The sequence below is a fragment of the Erpetoichthys calabaricus genome, chromosome 4, assembly GCF_900747795.2.
Source record: "Erpetoichthys calabaricus chromosome 4, fErpCal1.3, whole genome shotgun sequence".
Lineage (NCBI taxonomy): Eukaryota > Metazoa > Chordata > Cladistia > Polypteriformes > Polypteridae > Erpetoichthys > Erpetoichthys calabaricus.
In genome coordinates, this window is record NC_041397.2 from 195,567,864 (window position 1) to 195,582,987 (window position 15,124).

At 40.9% G+C, this 15,124-nt stretch overlaps 1 protein-coding gene across 3 annotated transcripts in view; it reads right to left on the reverse strand.

Annotated features, from left to right (window-relative positions):
- Positions 1–15,124, reverse strand: part of cxadr (CXADR Ig-like cell adhesion molecule) — a 145,840-nt gene that overhangs the window by 3,033 nt on the left and 127,683 nt on the right. For all 3 annotated transcript variants that reach the window (XR_007934840.1, XR_007934839.1, XR_007934838.1), the window contains exon 8: positions 27–1,387. The gene's annotated coding sequence lies outside the window, so the exon portion shown is untranslated. The remainder of the gene's footprint in view (positions 1–26; positions 1,388–15,124) is intronic.

Here is a 15,124-nt window from a genome sequence, read left to right on the forward strand (position 1 = left end):
CTCTCATTTTAACTATTGCATCACACTATGTGACGTAACAACAGCAAATCGAGTTTCTATGGGTATACAACATATTAAAACGCTGTTGATAATTTGTTATGGCATGTTTGATTTTCTAATTAGACAGTGATGTTTAATTTCTGTAGTAAATCGTTTGGATGAGCAGTCAGAAGGTGGGTGCTGTGCAGTCTTGTCTGTGCTTTACTGGTGTTGTTAAGCAGATTTGTTGATTCTGGTGTTTTATGCACTGAAATCTGCATCTCCTGTGGTGCTTCGTTATCAGATCTCTTGACGGCAGTCCTTTTGACAGAGCATGACACACCATCTACTTCAAATGCTTATTTTGAAGTTCATATTTTGCAGTTCACATCACCAGCGACAATGTATTGTTCACATTTACCATTCGTCCATTAATCTGATGTTACAGAAAGGTTTTTCCCTTGCATCAGGTTATGTTTATTTTTGTAATGTGCAATGTGCTCTCTGCATATGTGACACACGTTTATATGTTTAGTAATTTTTTTTTTCGACTATTGCAAACAGAAGCTTGCTGTCTGTCAGACCAGGTTAGCGAGAACACCTCTGACCTTTGCAGTTCAAAATCATCACCTCTACTCTGAGCACCACTTTCATGAGACATTGGATTGGTTTAGGAATGTTACACTCAGTGAGCCATCTAATTGTTCCCATCCAGTTTTAGTCAAAATTCTCTCATGGTTGTCTCCTTGTGTGTATGTTATACTGTATGTCTGGCTTCAGCAAGAGTACTGTCTGTGTGACACCCATTTGTAAACCGGACCCGTTTGAAGGAATGTGGATCCTGTAATGGATTGGCTTCCAGGTTTGGCTCCTGCATTGCATGTGAAGCTGCTCAGTTAGACTCAAGCTGCAACCTGATAACTGAAAATGTGGGTGCAGAAAAAGAAAAGACAATGGGTATATGCAACAAGTGTGTAATTATGTTACTTAAGTCCTCCATTTTAACTCTTACACAATGTTGTCAATGAACTTATACTAACACCGAAAAACATTTTTGGATTTTCTGATGTGATGTGAAAGTGCAACATCTGTCAAGGGACAGTAGCTGCCAATTTTTTAATCCTTCAACAAACAACTTTACAGTGCTGTAATGAGTCTACATAAAAGCTGTCATATCAAAAAAAAAATCAAATCAGAAGAAAAATTAAACTCCCAGTACAATATGTGCAAATCTTGAGGACCATTAATTGTTTAGCAGATAGAAAAAAATTCTCACATTTTTCATAAAAAGATACATTTCTACAAGACACACTTCTAAATGTCCATTGTTCTTCATTTTTCAAGATGGCCTGGTTTGGTGCAGATATCAGACAACTGTCAGGCTTCCATTGGCAGGTAAAGGAGTATACTGAAAAAAGAAGGAAACAAAAACTCAAATTATTTTTTAAATCATTCAGCAAGATGTCTTTTCTGGAAATTAAAAAATACATCAGTTGTGTTTTATGCACGAGGGTTTCCATGACAAGCCAGTATCACCATGAAAGTCAATCGGTCCACGATACTGTATGCAGTAATCTCAAAATTAAAGAGAAATCATAGGTGACCTCGACACAACCAAAAACATGCAGTATCTGGAAATGTGACTGAAACAACAGGAAATACGTGAACCTCCATCCATTTTATGAGAAAAACGGATCATTTAGCTCAATAACCAACTGAGTATTGTTGAGGGAAAATTTGCCCAAAGTTGTACGACACTTCAAGTTTAATTGCTCCATGAATTTTACAGATTTCTTAATCGAAAAATATGTTGTAACATTTATGAGAAATTTCCTCATAACCAGTTTGCATTTCTGCCTCTATTTCAATGTTGAAGAAATGCAACAGCTAGCTGATATCTACATTATTTCCTTTGGTTTTAACATTTATCTTTTCTATTACGTCTCCTCTTAGACCTTTTCTGCTTAAGTTAAAAAGATTCAGCCCCTTTGACCTTTTACCAGAACTCATGCCCTGCAGTATATGCCCGGCCCCTTTCTAGCTCTGCTATGTCTCTTTTCTAATAAGGAGAACATAACTGCTTAGTATTCTCGATGTGAGCTCACGTGTACAGGACATCTAAACATAACCTCGCTTGATACCCCAGCGTCCCATTTTCAATGACTTCTGTATGTTTTAACATATGCTTTCTTGCTGCTTATCCCCTGCCATAACTTTACACAATCTTTCACTATTTTGTATGTCTAAAACGAGACACATATGTACAGAGTCAGGCCCAAATGTGCACTCCGTCCAAGGTCATTTTTAGGGTTTTAGTTACGATTTCGGCTATACTGCAATGAATCAAATTGCATCTGGCCAGTAATTCCAGCTGAGGCAAAGTCTGACAATATGTAGTGAGTGGCTATTTTTTAGGTGCACACATCTGATAAGGTGTAGGCCCTTCATTTACTACAATATATTTGTCACAGCATTGAACCAATAACTTATTTCGCCTTCAGTGTTTCCTGTAGACATTGAACATGAGCTGGTGTGCTGTAACAAACCATGCCTGACTGATGAAAGCAGGTTGATAGTTACCTCTCACCTTCCTAATGTGAAAGGCGACAAATATAAGGAAAGGCCCATATCAAAAGACAAATCACAAACAATGATAAAAGCAAATTTTTAATAGTATATATTATACGATTCAAAAATACAACCCCCAAATGACCACAACACAAACCGACTCCCATGGTGTGAATAATCACATGGACAGTAAACACACCAAAGCCTCTCCTGAAGTTCACACAATAGTTTCCAACAGTCTTATTTTACAGAGAGTAACAGTTGAATGAGCCAGCCGGTGAATGAAGGGGAGTTTGATTGTAGCGACTTAACAAGCTCACGTGGGATCTGCTGGATAAAACCAGCGTGACGCACAATTGCAGAGAATATTGCTCCTTGTGACAACTGCTGTCCTTCACCTCCATTGAAAATTCCAGTTTCTTAAATGATCAAAACTGTTGCTGATCTGTTTAGATATGCTGAGATTCTTCCTCTGATTGCTGTTCACCTTTGGCATATCTGAGAAAGTCACAGTTTCTTTAAATTAGAGACAGAAATTGGATGTACAAACTGGATATCCCATCCTCAGGGGTGTCCTTCACTATTAAAGGGCATGAACAGGCTCTGCCCACACATGCAGTTCAGAAGTATAATAACATTACTACTACGAGGTGGCGCTAGCTCTACTTTATAATAGAACTAGTCATTTAGCCCATTACAATAACGGGCGCTAGAACAGTAGTGCATAAACATTAGTAGGAACAGTCTATATTAAATGGCAAGGGACTTTGACCTCATTCTTTTTGTTGGTCGTATTTTTCTTTCTTTCAGCCTTTCTTTTGTTGATGTTTACTTGCTGAGCTGACCGTTCTTCGTGGGCTGCCGCTGTGTATTGTGTGTCTTTAAATTTCTGTGACAGTAATACTGTCTTGTACGTCCGCTGGCTTGTACGTCCGTAATATACCTTTAATTTTCTCTGGCGGTAATACAGGCGTGCGCGTCGGTAATATGCCTTTAATCTCCTCTGACAGTAATACTGGCTTGTATGTGGCTGTAATATGCGTTACGGTATTGTGTACCTTTAATTTCCTCTCACAGTAATACTGGTTTGTATTTCTGTAAAACGCCTCTAACTTTCTCTGACAGTAATATCGCGCATCGCACCGTGCCCCGCGCATGCGCACTTTACCAGAAGCCCCATGCATGCGCACTTCACCAGAAGACCCACGCACACGGACACCTGGACGCACAAAGGGATTTTATTAAAGAGGATGCTTCATCCCTTTTAATAGAGGCTTGACAAGATTGGGAGTGGCTAACTGGAGAGGCCAGTGAATTAAGACATGTTTCTCGGAGCCACTCCTAGCCTTAGCCCTCATCGATGTGTACATTGCCATTGTGAGAGGGAGGCACAGGATTGACAGCAATGTTCAATTATGCCATTCATTGAAGAGTTGTTTTCTTTACTTGAGTCACCAATGTGTGCTATAAAAATTGGAACCTCAGCTAACAGTTTCAACTTCCCATGACCTCGTGGCATTTTTAATCCTACGGTGGCAAGTCTTTGTGTTCCTTAGCTAAATGAAATTGTAAGGAACACATACTGTATATCCCAGAAAAGGAAGCATCATTAATTGAGGGCTATAGGTTGACACAATTTCAATGTTTCTTCAGACTTGCCATGTTAAATCATGTTAAACAGGACTAACGGTATGTATGTGTTAAGTCAGAAAGACAGACATAATGTAATTTACTAAAATCTTTCAAGCAAGTTTGAAGAACGATGATAAAACAGCTTAAGATCACTTGAACCACACATTAATGTTAGTAAACATTTACATGTGTAGACACTCTGTTATATGTATAAAAAAAAAAGAACATTGACATAAATAACTGAATGTAATTCCCACAATTTAATAAAATGTCTTTGTAGAAAAAGGTGTGCTAACAAATGATATAAATGCATCACTCTCACTCACACTACTATGCACAGGACCGGTGGACAGAATTGGCCTCCATTTTCCAACACATGCTGAGTCAAGAAGAACTGCTGGTGGCTCTGAGGCTAGAGATCTGCACTGGCAATCGGAAGGTTGCCGGTTCGAATCCCGTCAATGCCATTAGGGACTCTGCTCTGTTGGGCCCTTAAGCAAGGCCCTTAACCTGCAATTGCTGAGCGCTTTGAGTAGTGAGAAAAGCGCTATATAAATGCAAAAAATTATTATTATTATTATTATTATTATCTTACATCCCAGACAACAAACAGATACTTAACTCTGTTAATTCTAACTATCTGTAAATAATTTTTAGTTTTTTTTTGATTGCAGTACAATCGTAAAGTGGAATTCTAGCCAACATCTAAATAAAGGGAAGCCAACTCATTAGAAAAAGGCATCTAAAAACCTATAAAATATTTGGACAAAACTTTCCATGAAAACCACATGCTTCTTTTCATCTGTCGAACCCAGAGACAGGATGTGACATCTCACACTTGTTACTATATGCTCTTTACTCACAGCTTTGCTCGAGTGTCTGGTGCCTAAACAGACTGGACGAAACTGATGGTGAACTCAAACTGACCTGTAAGGTGAGACGATACAAACAAACCGTAGGCTTGAACTAGAAATCTGCGGCCTTCTCGAGGCATTACACAGAACCTTCTTCTATATCCAAAAGAACAGCAAGACAAGAAACAAATATGCCATTTACTAGGAAAATCCTTGAAATAAATCAAGTGAGGTGCATCAACAATCAAGTGGCCATATGAGGAATTAACAGCTTCCTCCAGGAAGACAAAAATGTTGAATGGTGAAAGATTTGAAAATAAGTCTCTAATACAATCAGCTATCTAACATGTTTTATTTTTCTGCCAAATTTTAGACCTTAAAGTTGATGGAGCAAAGAACGAAAAAGGTGTAGGAATAAAAAAGCCTTAGAGCAGTGGTCCTCAAGTTCAGTCCCCGGAGCCCACTGTGGATGGAGGCCGTTGTTTTAGATTGTTTCATAGTCGGTGAGTCTTTTTATTACTAACTGATCTTATTTACACACAGTGTATCTGCACAATGACATATTTTTTGAAATCTCAATCAATCTTCTGTTCTGCTATTTGCACCATGATCATAACGATAATACCATTACATAAATGGAGATACAGAGTGCCATTATAGAAGACGACAATGTTTTTGAAATCACCTAATCTATTAGCATCTCAACTATCGACAGGGTGCTAAAAAGACACCAGCTGAGCATGAAACAGCTGTACCATTTGAAAGAAAGGTGACACAGTGAAGGTACCAGTATGTGCAGGTAAACCATCAGCGTGCATACAATAACTGTGCTTTACAGTAAATGCTACAACACTGCATAGTGTAACGGTGACGTGTACATATATGCTATGACTGTAGAAGAGACCATGCAATTTCCATATATTTGATGTAACCGTATCTTGTCCAAAATGAAAATGTATGTAATTCATATAACTGTTTTGTTTTTCTTCTGGGATATAGCATATAATGGAACTGGAATCAAGTGAACTACCTCACAGCTTCATATACAGTACTTGGATGAGGCTGGCTTCAACCTGGCCAAGGCAGAATGCGTGGTTGAAATGTTATCAGCCACAGAGCTACTGTCATTCTCTCCCCTTTGGCCTGGCATATCATCACTATGTGTACTGCTATTTCAGTGCATGGTGTGCTAACTCGTATTCCCAATATAGGGCCATACAACACACAGCATCTCCTCACCTTTTTAGACACCCTCTACAGGGATTTCATCAAGTTTGTGGTAATGTGGGATAATGTCAGTTTCCATCACTCAAGCACAATCAGGCAATGCTTTGCAACCCACCACAGAATGCTGATGAAATTCCTCCCACCCTATTCCCCATTCCTTAACCCAACTGACGAGTTCTACTCAGCATGTAGGTGGGAGGTTTACGATCAGCAGCCACAAAACTCAGATGACCTCGCTGGATGCCCTGAATGCAGCATGTGAGGACATCACAGCAGATGCCTGTAGAGGTTGTAATGGCCGACCCCTTACCCAGCCGGCAGCTACACCTCCAAGACCTGTGGCCTGGATGAATTACTGAGATGAATCTAAATATTAAGCTGTACCTCTAACAAATGAAACTTTTCCCCACAATCGACGGTGTAAGCATAAGCACAAAAGAAAAGCAGATATGTAAAAATAAGTGAATATATTAAAACAGAAAACAAAACACTATTGCACATACGCCATGTAGAATATATATGTATATCCCTCCACCACAGCAATACCGTGACAACACTATACACAATGACAACCCTCCCTTGCCCCTGTATCATATAACAAACAACAACAAATAACAACAATGAATGAAATACGGAATGAATGATCGTGAACTCGAGTCCGAGTGTACAACTGTCCTGAATGCGGATGACTGGTCAACAGATACGAGATGCATTTGTATTTCCCGGAATAGATGGAGCAACCTCACCGTGAATCCTCGGCTTGTGGTGGATGATGTAATCCGACCCCGGGGTCTCTGGTGATGAGGGAATTGAAGTCAGTCCGGCGGAATGAAAACAAACTGGATACAAAGGCGCGATGTGGTGAACAGCAGGTAAGTTGATGCGTGGTGGTGAAAATGAAAATCTCCGTCTCTCCTCTCCTTTTCCTGTTCTCTCCCGATTGTTTATATAGTACTGCCGGATGTAATTGGTTGATCGTTAACAGGTGTTTTCCATTTTGGGGCTGCGGTCTCTTTCCATCATCCGTCCCCCTTGAATTTACGGGGACAACATTTATGGACGCACACAAACAGCAAACGGGACGATGGACATGGTTGGATTAGACAATCCAAAAGATTTTTTCAGTGCTGCATTGCAAAACAAGATATTCGCTGTGACGTGGATGAGAATCTGTGGCCCGTAAAACAGGAACGTCAGGAGGTGTAGAAAGACAGCACTGTAATTCGCCATACCTGTGTTTACATTGCTAATTTTGTATTATTTTTAGTTTTGTGCTGTAAAACAGTCTTATGTTTTTCTTTTCTGTATCACAATATGGTCTGTCAACAAATTACAGTACAAACAGTAAAAGCGTAAATGTGAATCCTCTCCAATCTCTTGCAATCAATCTCCCACACAGTCATGTGTACTTTGCACTGTTGAAATTGATAAATGCCATACATATACAAAAAAAGTGCAGCCTTGTGCATTTTCAATCATTGTTATCAAAACCTCAGCCATGGTTCACATCAGAATTACTTACAGAGACTACTGTTGTATTGACAACATGGTTAGAATTTTGACTATCCTGTTTATAAACAGGGCTGCACGGCGGCGCAGTGGGTAGCGCTGCTGCCTCGCAGTTAGGAGACCCGGGTTCACTTCCCTGGTCCTCCCTGCGTGGAGTTTGCATGTTCTCCCCGTGTCTGCGTGGGTTTCCTCCAGTACACCGGTTTCCTCCCACAGTCCAAAGACATGCAGGTTAGGTGCATTAGCGATTCTAAGTTGTCCCTAGTGTGTGCTTAGCGTGCCCTGTGGTGGGCTGGCACCCTGCCCGGGGTTTGTTTCCTGCCTTGCGCCCTGTGTTGGCTGGGATTGGCTCCAGCAGACCCCTGTGACCCTGTAGTTAGGATATAGCGGGTTGGATAATGGATGGATGGATGTTTATAAACAATGTCACAAGGTCCTGTCATTCTGATTGCACTGGCACATTTATTGACATTGCCATCTTGACATAAATATTTATTTTAAACTAAGGATTTTGAGCATGTTACCGGCTTTTGAGTGTAATCCATTGTGTGGTGCTGTTTGTATGAATTGTTTTGAGAAAATCACTTACTCCTTTGCAAATGTTAAGGATGATTTGAGAAATGTTCCAAAGTGACTGTGGTCTGCAGCTCAAAGAGTGCCCGTTTAAATAAATAAATAATGAATGCGTTCGTGATGGGGAGTGGGAGCAGGTGACAGTGGTTTGCCTGGAAGATGTCGCATCTCTGGGTTGGTACGAAGTGGTCAGCCATCCAAGCATTGCCTTGCTGGCACGTGCGGGCAGCCTGATTGTCTAATTATCAGCCCGGGGCAGCAATCATGCAATCACACCAGCAACAGCTCCCCAGCCTATAAACGGGAGCGCAAGATCAAAAAGAGAAAGAGAAAAAGAGTCAAGAAAAGAGTGGAGGTTAAAAGATGGGAGAAGAAGAAGGCAGGAGAAAGAGAGAGAAAACAAGCTGGTGAAGAGGTGAGCAGGTGGATAGGAGTAGAGCCCCAAAGAGGAGCAAGTGGCCATCGCTCAGGAGGGGGCCGTGGGTCACTCCTGTTGAGCGTTTTGGGATCAGGAAGTGACCATTATGCTCAGGTGTACTTTCACCGGGTAGAGCCATTGGCATCGGTGGAAGTGTACAGTGCCCATGCTGGATGGAGCCTGGACTGGCAGTGGTTATGGCTAAGTAGGGCTCAGTGGTTGCACACGGACGCTGTGGGATTGGCAGCAGGGACACGGGCTGGAGGAGATGGGTGTCCCCACCTGCTGGTCGACGTCTCTCCAGGCTGTGAGGTATGGATAGGATAAGCCAGAGAGGCGTCAGTTTTAAAGGAAGGTACCAGGGCTTGCAAATTTTCCTGCAATGCTTTTTAACAGATTTCACTATGTATTGATTTTTAACCTCATGACCACTTTTTTATGGATTATTTATTTATTGACAGTTTGGAGCACTGCATTTGGGACACTTGTTTTGTGGATTTGTTTTAATAAAAGCACTTGCACTTTTCACCATCCCCTTGCTTGGTGTGTCTTGTCCTCATCTGCCAAGCTCATCTCGGTTACAGTATTGACGGTGTCGGGTTCAAGATGCTCCCATTATGGAAAAGGGAGCAAGGAGCAGACCCACATTGTCACAGTGACTGAGAAAAACTATAAAAAATATAAATAAAAAAACATTAAATCTGCCCCATGTAACATGTGGTATATATAGTACAATTCATAAGTATTTGGACAGGGTACAATTTTCATAAATTTTGGCTCTGTGCAACAGCACAATGGATTTAAAATGAAGCAATCAAGATGTGATGTAAACTACAGACTTGCAGTTTTGATTTCAAGGCTTTAACAAAAACATTATATGAGCCATTTAGAAAAGACAGCATTTTTAATGAATGCCCTGTCCCCACCCATTTCCTGGGGCTCAAACATATTTGGACAAACTAACATCATAAATACTGTATAATATTTGGTTGAAAATCCTTTACAGTCAATGACTGCCTGAAGTCAGGAACCCAAGGCCATCTTCAAGTGCTGGGTTTCCACTCTAGCGATGCTTTGCCAGGCCTTTACTGCAGCTCTCTTCAGTTGCTGCTTGTTCGTTGGACTTTCTGCCATCAGTTTTGTCTTCCGCAAGTGAAAAGCAAGTCCAGTTTGGTTGAGGTCAGTTGAGTGACTTGGCCATTGATGAATATTCCATTACTTTACGTTGAAAAGCACTTGGTTTGCTTATGCAGTATGTTTTGGCTCATTGTCCACCTGTACTGTGAAGCGTTGTCCTGTCAGTTTTTTTTCAGCATTTGGCTAAATCTGAGCAGACAGCATAGCCCTGTACACTTCTGAATTCATCCTGCTACTTCTGCCAGCCGTCATATCATCAATAAACACTAGTGACCGACTTCCATTGGCAGTCAGGCCCATGCCCATGTGATAACAATGCCTCCACCATGTTTCACTGAAGATGTAGTATGCTACAGATCATGAGCCGTTTCTTCTTTTCTCCGTACTCTTCTCCATCCTTCATTCTGGTATGTATTGATCTTAATTTCATTTGTCCAAAGAAAATTGTTTCCAAACTAGATTGTTTTTTTTAATACTTTCTGGAAAAGTCTATTCTGTCCTGTGCTTGAGGTTTACCAGTGGTTTGCACCTTGTTGTAAATCCTCTGTCTTTACTTTCGTGAAGTCTTCTCTTGATTGTAGACTTTGGCAATGATAGGTCTACCTTATGGAGTGTTATTGGTTTGGCTAAATGTCATGAATTGTTTTTTCATCACTAAGGAAAGAATTCTGCAATCATCTAGCACAGTTGTCTTCCATGGATGGCCAGGCCTTGTGGTGTTGCTGAGCTCAGCAGTGTATTCCTTCTCTTTAAGAATGTACCAGACGGTGTTTCTGTGATCTCTCTGATGAGTTTGTTTTGTTTTGTCAGCCTAATGATGGACTGTATTTACTTGAATGCACAGCTATTTGGATCTCATAATGAGAGTTCACAGTGACGGCTTTCAAATGCAAATTTCACACTTGGAGTCAACTCAAGACCTTTACCTGCTTAATAGTTAATGAAATAAAGAGAATATGGATCAGCTTGTCAGTCAAATGTCCAAATACTTTTGAGGCCTTGAAAATGGTGGGATGGGGTTTGAGTCATGAATAAAAGTGGCTGTCATTCCTAAAAGGTTCATACAATATTGCTGTTAAACTCTTTGAATTAAAGCTGAAAGTCTACACTTCAATCACATAATGATTTATACATTTCAAATCTACTGTGGCAGCATACAGAGCCAAAATTAAGGAAATTGTGTCACTGTCCAAATACTTAATGGACCTAGCTGTAAATGCTTGCAACATACCAATATAAATTTAGCAAACCCAATTGTATACTTTCTGGATTAACACCTAAAGACACAAACAGAGAAAGACCACCTTGTTTAAATAAAGTAATAGTTCAATTTAAAGCAAAAGTTGGTTGAGGTGAAAGCTGGGCTCCCAAGACTGTACTTGAGAAGCACTGCCTTAGACCAGTGCCCATGCTGAACTCTATCCATTGCCACCTTGTTTCATGCCCCCTAACTAAATGCAAGGATTTTAATTATACATCGACCAGTCACAAAATAGCTACTGTGGCACAAATGCCTGAAAATAGTGATGCTGGCCATGAGAGAAAGCTGTTAGAACACACAGTGCATTGCAGCTTGCTGTGTATGGGGCTACGTAGCTGAAGACTACTGGTCAGAGTGCCAATGCAAACCCATGACCACCACCTGCATGTGAGTATCAGAAATGGACGGCAGAACAATGGAAGAAAGTGGCCTGGTCTGATGAGCCACATATATATGGCCGGGTACGTGGGCGTCATTTACCTGGGGAAGAGACAGAAGTAGGATGCACAATAGGATAGATAAGCCAGTGGAGACTGTGTTATACTCTGGGCAATGTTCTGCTGGGAAACTATTGGTCCTGACATTCATGTTGGTGTTACTTTGACACATACCACCTACCTAAAGATCACTGCAGAACATGTACACCTCTTCATGGGAATGGTATTCCATGATGGCAATGGACTCTTTCAGTAGGATAATGTGCCCTGCCACACTGCAAACATTTTTCAGGAATGGTTTGAGGGACATGAAAATGAGTTCAAGATGTTTACTTGTTGAACAAATTCCCCAGATTTCAATGATGTGTGGGTGTGTTTGTGTGTGTCCTGCGGTGGGTTGGCACCCTGCCCGGGATTGGTTCCTGCCTTGTGCCCTGTGTTGGCTGGGATTGGCTCCAGCAGACCCCCGTGACCCTGTGTTCGGATTCAGCGGGTTGGAAAATGGATGGATGGATGATCATCTGTGGGATTTGCTGGAAAAACAAATCTGATCCGTGGAGGCCCCATCTCATAACTTTAAGGACTTAAAGGATCTGCTTGCTAATGTCTTGGTGCCGGATACTGCAGGACATCTTCAGAGGTCTTGTGGAGTCTGTGCCTTGACAGATCAGAGCTGTTTTCGAGGCATGAGGGGGACACACACAATATTAGGCAGGTGGTTTTAATGTTAAGGCTGATCAGTGTAGATTTGCACAGGTAATTTTAATTGTTTTACAAATAGCAACGAGAGGAAAGCGCCAGCATTATTTTTAGTTCTTGTTTGCACTTGCATGGCTTTAATTTTAGGCATCACTTGTGAGCATTAACATGGGTCTGATTATAAATAACAACAGTTTACCTTGTGCACAAAAAAACACTCCAAATTTCCTTTGCTCTTATGCCATGTGCCAGGATCACATTTAAAGAAACTAAAGTTGTAAATTCAAGTGTGGATTCGGTTAAAAAAAAAAAAAAACAAGATCTCCTACAGTTGCAGAAAGCTTTGATTAAAGAAGTATGTGCTGTTGAACACATTTCAAAGAACTGGATTAGAAACAATATTTGAAAAAGCCCTGCAGGCTTGCTGTCTGCCATCAGCGCCTACGTGTGGGGTTTGTGGAGCTCACAGTGAGGTTCATGCTGATTCTGTATGGCTGGTGTTTGCTCCTTCTTAATCTGTCTAGGAGGTACAATTAGACATATTTTCACATGCTTTTACTAATGTAAAGCACCAAAGATCATATTTATAAATGAAGAAAAAGAACATACAAAATCTACCACGTTGAACAAGGCGTACAGAAATAAATCTAAATCTAAAGATGGCACTTAAAACTTTGTTTTCAATAAACGAGCACATATTACAAGAAGGCTGCCATTTAAAATTTTTTATAAAACAATGAGTCCCAATATATCAATTGTATCTTTATATAAGTAAAGTCTTCTATCTGTGGTCATAAAAGATCCCTGGGCAACTTTCAAAAAGGGGACGGTTTATCCCCTGATGGCCTGGCGACATTTTTCTTCATGATCTTGTCCCTTTGGACCCTAATCATCCCCTGTCCCTTACTGGATAACTATCTCTCTCACGGCATCACCACTGGAACAAGAATGGCTGCTGTTGTATCATTTAGGTGGATACTGCAGTGCTTTGAATAGATTAGAAAAGCGATGTATACATTTAGTCAGTCAGTCACTGTCCAACCTGCTATATCCTAACACAGGGTCACGGGGGTCTGATGGAGCCAATCCCAGCCAACACATGGCGCAAGGCAGGAACAAATCCTGGGCAGGGCGCCAACCACCGCAGGGCATACACACACACGCACACACACACACACACATGCACCAAGCACACACTAGGGACAATTTAGGATCGCCACTGCACCTAACCTGCATGTCTTTGGACTGTGGGAGGAAACTGGAGCACCAGGAGGAAACCCACGCAGACACAGGGAGAACAGGCAAACTCCACGCAGGGAGGACCTGGGAAGCGAACCCAGGTCTCCTTAAAGCGAGGCAGCAGTGCTACCACTGTGCCATTGTACCGCCCTGTATACATTTAATTAGTTAATAATAACAATAATAATAATTCATATTATTATTAAAACTAGTTAAAACTCGCTTCGCTCGCCAACCTCCTCAGCCTGCGCTATGCGCCAGCCACTTCACATCTCTGCCGCTCGTGTATAGCAAAAGTTAAACCCCTTATAACATTGCAAGATGCTGAGAAATTAATCCACGCTTTTGTTTTCAGTCGACTAGATTACTGCAACGCTCTCCTCTCAGGACCACCCAAAAAAGACGTCAATCGATTGCAACGAGTGCAGAATGCAACTGCTAGAATCTTAACTAGGGAAAGAAAATCCGAGCACATCCCTCCAGTTTTGATGTCACTACATTTGTTACCCGTGCCATTTACAATTGACTTTAAAATCCTGCTTATAGTTTACAAAGCCTTTAATAATCTCGCTCCATCTTATATTTCAGAATGTCTTACACCTTACACTCCAAATCGTAACCTTAGATCTTCAAATGAGTGGCTCCAAAATCCGTACTAACCCCTACTTTCCCTTCTGTTCTTTATCCGGGTTTCTGGGGTGGTGACCTGCGCCACCACCACCTGATCAAAGCACCATGATGTCCCTACATTGATGGATTAAAGGCCAGAAGTCCACATGACCGTCATCATCAACTTCTTCCAGGAGTACCCTGAATATCATGAGGACTGATTGAGGACATTTATGTTAGGCAGAATGTCTAGAGGAGGCTGGGAGGTCTCATGGCCTTAGAACCCCTGCAGATTTTTTTTTTTTCTCCAGCCGTCTGGAGTTTTTTTTGTTTTTTCTGTCCTCCCTGGCCACCGGACCTTACTTTTATTCTATGTTAATTAGTGTTCCCTAATTTTAATTTTTATTTATTTTGTCTTTTTTCTCTTTCTTCATCATGTGAACCACTTTGAACTACATTATTTGTATGAAAATGTGCTATATAAATAAATGTTGTTGTTTGTGGATTTCACTTTCACCAAACAACAAATCTTTTAATTCTCGCGGATACGCCTATTCATTGGGAAGAAACACTACTTTTCCCAGATGGCAACACGAATTAGACAGATTACAAGTCTCCGACTTAAAGTTTGATCTCTTTTCGCTGTTCCATTATTTCACCGAGTAATAATTTACGTTTGTTTCCACTAATGCGATCTTTACTATTATTTTTTGAAGACTTTCTAATTTTAGTACTTTCATTATGTCTAACCTGCTGTGCATACATGTGTATCGCGCCAAAGTTTTTGAATTCTTTACGATGTTCTACTTTGTCATCTACTCTGTCTTTTATTTCTGGCCCCGGGTGTGGTTAAATCTCTTGGCACAAAGTCTCATCTCGCAGGACATGAAAGAATCTCTGAAAAAGTCATATCTCGTCCCAGGCTAAAAAGTCTTGTCTCGTCCCAGGATTTTTTTATTATAATAGAGAGAAATGGATGGTA